This window comes from Mus pahari, chromosome X (genome assembly GCF_900095145.1).
Source record: "Mus pahari chromosome X, PAHARI_EIJ_v1.1, whole genome shotgun sequence".
Taxonomy (NCBI): domain Eukaryota; kingdom Metazoa; phylum Chordata; class Mammalia; order Rodentia; family Muridae; genus Mus; species Mus pahari.
The window spans coordinates 94,326,531-94,332,386 of NC_034613.1; positions in this window are offsets into that span (position 1 = coordinate 94,326,531).

A 5,856-nucleotide genomic window follows, 5' to 3' on the forward strand; every position below is an offset into this window, starting at 1 on the left:
AGGTCCTGAGTTCAAATCCCAGCAACCACATGGTGGCTCACAACCACCCGTAACCAGATCTGACACCCTCTTCTAGAGTGTCTAAAGACAGCTACCGTGTACTTACATATAATAAATAAATAAATCTTAAAAAAAAGAAGAAGATCATGTAATTTTTTTCTTTGAGTTTGTTTATATAATAGATTACATTAATGGATTTTCATATATTGAACCAACCTTGCATCCCTGGGATGAAGCCTACTTGGTCATGATGAATGATGATTTTGATGTGTTCTAGCATTCGGTTTGAAAGAATTTTAATGAGTATTTTTGCATCAATATTCATAAGGGAAATTGGTCTGAAGTTCTCTTTTTTGGTCAGGTCCTAGTGTGATTTAGCTATCAGAGTAATTATGGCTTCATAGAACGAGTTAGGTAGTGTTCCTTCTCTTTCTTTATGGAATAATTTGAGAAATATTGTTATCAGGTCTTCTTTGAAGGTCTGGTAGATTTCTGCACTAAATTCATCTGGCCCTGGCCTTTTTTTGGGGGGGGGGGGGGTGGAAAGTTCTTAATGATGTCTTCTATTTTCTTGTGTGATATGAGCCTGTTTAGGTAGTGTACCTGCTCTTGATTTAAATTCAGTATGTGGTATCTGTCTAGAAAACTTTCCATTTCATCTAGATTTTCTAGTTTTGTTGAGTATAGGCTTTCATAGTAGGATCTGATGATTTTTTTTTATTTTCCTCCATTTCTATTGTTATGTCTCCCTTTTCATTTCTGATTTTGTTAATTTGGATACTTTCTATCTCACTGGTTCTCTCAATGAACCCGATTTTGGTTTTGTTTCTTTATATAGTTCTTTTTGTTTCTATTTGGTTGATTTCAGCCCTGAGTTTGACTGTTTCCTGCCATCTACTCCTCTTGGGTGAGTATGCTTCTTTTTGTTCTAGAGCTCTCAGGTGTGCTGTTAAGTTGTTAGTGTAAGATCTCTCCAGTTTCTTTACCAGGGCACTTAATGCTATGAATTTTCCTCTTAACACTGCTTTCATTGTGTCCCATAAGTTTGGATGTGATGTGTCAACATCTTCATTAAATTCCAGGAAGTCTTTAATTTATTTCTTCCCCGACCAAGTTATCATTGATTAGAGAGTTGCTCAGTTTTCATGTGTATGTGGATGTTCTGTTGTTTTTGCTGTTATTGAAAACCAACCTTAGGCCATGGTGATCTGATAGGATTCATGGAATTATTTCAATCTTCTTGTATCGGCTAAGGGTTGTTTTGTGACCAATTATATAATTGATAATGTCTGTTTTTATTATTGAGGTGTGTTTCTTGTATGCAGCAAAATGCTGGATTTTGTTTGTGCATGCAGTCTGTTTGCTTATGTCTTTTTATAGGTGAGTTGAGTCCACTAATATTAAGAGATATTAGAGAGAGATGACTATTGGTTCCTTATATGCTTATTTTTGTAGGTGGCTTTATGTGCTTGTGGTTCTCTCCTTTTGTTTTTGTTTGTTTTGTTTTGTTTTGTTTTTGTTTGGTTTTTTGCTTTTTCGAGATAGGGTTTCTCTGTGTAGTCCTGGCTGTCCTGGAACTCACTTTGTAGACCAGGCTGGCCTCAAACTCAGAAATCCACCTGTCTCTGCCTCCCAAGTGCTGGGATTAAAGGTGTGTGCCACCACTGCCCGGCTAATTTTGGTTTGGTTGTGAGATAATTAGTATATTGTTTTTTTCCTTCATGTAGGTACCCTCCTTCTGTTGGAGTTTTCCTTCCAGGAGCCTCTGTAGGGCTGGATTGGTAGATAGGTACTGTTTGAATTTGGTTTTGTCCTGGAATATTTTGGTTTCTCCATCTATATTGATTGAGAGTTTTGCTGGGTATAGTAGCCTGGGCTGACATTTGTGTTCTTTTAGAGTATGCATGACCTTAGACCAGGCTCTTCTGACTTTCAGAAGCCTGATGTAATTCTGATAGGGCTTCCTTTGTATGTTACTTTTCCCTTTTTTCCCTTGAAGCTTTTAATATTCTTCCTTTGTTCTGTGTGTTTAGTGTTTTGATTATTATGTGATGGGAGGATTTTCTTTTCTGGGTGCATTTATTTGGTGTTCAATAGTCTCCTTGTACCTTTATGGCCATTTCTTTCTTTAGGTTGGGGATGTTTGATTTTGTTGAAGACATTTTCAGGTCCTTTGAGCTGGCAATCTTCATTCTCCTCTATTCCAGTTATTCTTAGATTTGGTTTTTTTTTTTTTTTTTTGTCCTGAATTTCCTGGATGCTTTGGGTTAAGAGTTTTTTATGTTTTGAATTTTCATTGACAGTTGTGTCAATCTCTTCTATAATATCTTCTACACCAGAAATTCTCTCTTGTGTCTCTTGTATTCTGTTGGTGATACTTACATCTGTAATTCTTGACCTCTTTCCTAGATTTTTCCATTTCCAGGTTTGCCTCCATTTGTGTTTTCTTTATTGTTTCTACTTCCACTTTTAGGTCTTGGATCACTTTATTCAATTCCTTCACCTGTTTATCTGTGTGTTCCTGTATTTCTTTCAGTGAGTTATTGAAATCCTCCTTAAAGGACTCTATTATCTTTATGAGATAGGATTGTAAGACAGATTCCTGATTTTCATGTGTGTTGGTGTGTTCAGGGCTTGCTATGGCAGGAGAACTGGGTTCTGATGATGCCTAGGTATATAGGCTTCTGTTGCTAATGGTCTTGCACTTGACTCTAGCCATCTGAATATCCCTGATGTTTGTTAGTCTGGGTGACTCTGTCTGGAGTCTGCCTCTTTTGTACCTGGGTTGCTTCAGGTCTCCTGGTAGGCCTGTGGCCCTGGCTGTAGCTGACCACCTGTGGTGCCTTCCAACTGGGGTTCTTCAAAGGGGAAGAGAAGCTGCTGATCTCCAGTAGACTTCCTGGGAGGGCTTAGATTGATGGGTCTTCAATGGAGCAGTCAAGCTATTGTCCTGTGTGAAGATGTTTTTGGAGGGGGATGGGGGTAGGGTTGGACTGTGGGTTCTGTTTCCCTGTGTGCAAGAGAACTCCAGGGAGGCTTTCACTCTATCTGGTCAGTTGCCCTGCATGCCTTTAAGCTGTACCTTTAAGCTACTGCTCTGATTACAGTGGATCAATCCTCTAAGGATGGTCAGGGTATGAGGTGTCTTCATTGAAGCACCATAGGATTCTGCTGCAGCAGAAAGGCCTGGGTGGAAAGGGCAATCATCATGAATTTAATGTTGGTTTATCACATATGGCATTTATTGAGTTGAGATTTATTCCTTCTCTAACAAATTTTTGAGGTTGTGTTGATTTTAAACATTTTTCCAGGAACTTTTGAAGGTATGGAGGGTTTTTACATTGTGTTTATTCATTGGTGTATGTTGAATCACTTTTATATCCCTTTGATAAAACAAATTTGTCATAGTGTATATCATCTTTTGACACACAGTTCAATTCGGATTTCTAATATTTTGTTGAAGATGTTTACATCTGTTGACTTATAGTTTTCTTTTCCTTTCTTTCATTCTTTATTTAACAAAAATAACACAATATTACTTTCATCATTTTTTTTGTGTGTCATTGTCTGCTTTTGTTCTGAGATAATGTTGACCTTCTAGAATAAGTTTGGAAAGATTCCCTGTCCTTCAAATTTTTGGAACAGGTTGAAAAAAATGGTATTACTTCCTCTTCAAATTTTTGGTAAATTCAGCAATTAACTCCTACAATATACTTTGTTTGGTAATAAATTTTGTGTCTGATTCATTTTACCGGTGTTGTCCTGTTCAAATTTTTTATGTATTTGTAATTCAATATCCATAGGTTATATGTGTTCAGGAATGTATTCATTTTCAACATTTCCTAATCTGATGGCATGTAATTGTTTAAATCACATTTAATAGCCAAATCTTTGTGGTGTGAGCTCTAGTCTATCCTTTAATCATATGTGATTTTACTGGTTTAGTTCTTCTATTTCTCCTCTTAGTTTAACTCAAGGTTTTTGAATTTGTTTATACTTTCAAAAGTATAACTTTTATTTTGTTTGTATGTGTGTTTTAGTCACACTTTTATTTACTTCTGATCTTTTTTCCTTCCTACTATTTTTGTGTATAGTCTCTTAATTCTCTTCTAACTCAATGGTTCTCAACTTGTATCAATACTTCTTTAGACTCTAACAATCACATATATTTACATTACAGTCCATAGCAGTAGCAAAATTCTAGTTATGAAGAAGCAATAACAATAATTTTGTGATTGGGGGTTCCCTACAAGATAAGGAACTGTATTCAAGGGTCTCATCATTAGGAAGGTTGAGAACCACTGTAGATAATTTTTATTTGAAATTGTTTACTTTTTGTAGTAGGCAATTAATGTTTAACCTTTCTTCTTAGAATTTTTTTTTACTGTTATATAAGTTTTTATATACTTTGATCCCATTTTTTCAAGAAATGTTTTAATTTCAACATTAACCCTATTGTGATTTGCATCTTAAATATTTCCCAAATCTTCTATGTTAAAGAATTGGTTAGCAGCCTTTTGCATTTTGGGGAGATGGTGATACTTTCGTTTTTATATTCAAAGCTTTTCTCTCACACACAGGCACTTGATTAGTTTCTTCTGGATTCCATTTGCATGGAATTTCTTTCTCTATCCACTTATATTCTTAATTCTATGTACTTAGAAATGAGGTGAGTCTTCTCTAGCTAGCATGTTAAGTTTTTATTTTTTTGTTAGTCCCTTTCTATTGCTGTAATAAGACAATAAGCCAAAGACAACTTATAGGGAAAAAGTTTAGTTCCATGCCACATTTTTAGTTGGGTTATTTGTATTCTTGATGTTTAATTAGGAAAGAAGTTATTTGAATGATATATATATCCCCAGAACCACCGTGAGCTTACCAATCGGCTGCTATACACACCATTCTAAATTGGGACCATGGAGAGGTCTACCTGAAACCCCAGAGTAGGGCAGGGTTCTCAGTGCCTGAGCTGGTAAGAGAGCCATCTTTGCTCCAGTGCCTTGCCAGGGAGAGGGCAGCCTGCAGAAGCAACACAGCTTCTGGGACAGACTCCGTATCTGGCTCCAGACATACGGGCTCCTTGCCCTCCAGAGGAGAGGTGTCTGCCCAGAAGGGCTCTCACTGCCTGAGCTGGTAAGGGAGCCATCTTTGCTCCAGTTCGCCTAGGCTCCAGTCTCCACTGGTGAGAGTGTAGACCGCAGAAGCTACACAGCTTTGGGACAGACAGAAGCAACCTAGCTTCTGGGACAAAACCTGTTTTGGGCTCCAGACATTTGGGCACCTTCCTCGTCAGAGGAAAGGTGGCCACCTGTGAGGGCTCTGTCTGCCAGAGCAGGTGAGAGAGTCATATTGTGTTCAGGGTCCCTCAGTGTCTAGTCTGTGCAGGTGAGTATGTAAATGGCAGAGACAATACATCTTCTAGGACAGGCCCTGTTTTGAGCCTACATCTTCAGCCAGGAGGCAGATATGAACACCAGGCCTCTGTGCACATTCCCTGATAGAGGAGAGCTTGCCTGCAGAGAGTAATCTGACCACTGAAACTCAGGAGAGAGATGAACTCCCAGGACTGAAGAATCAGAAGTAAGGCATACCTAATGATGCTGGTAGAGGACTTTAAGAGGAAGAGCTAGAGAAAGTACCCATGGAGCTGAAGGGGGCTGCAACCCTGTAGGTGGAACAAAAATATGAACTAACCAGTACCCCCAGATCTCGTGACTCTAGCTGCATATGTAGCAGAAGGTGGCCTAATCGGCCATCATTGGGAAGAGAGGCCCCTTGGTCTTGCAAACTTTATATGACCCAGCACAGGGGAAGGCAAGAGCCAAGTATTTGGAGTGGGTGGGTAGGGGAGCAGGG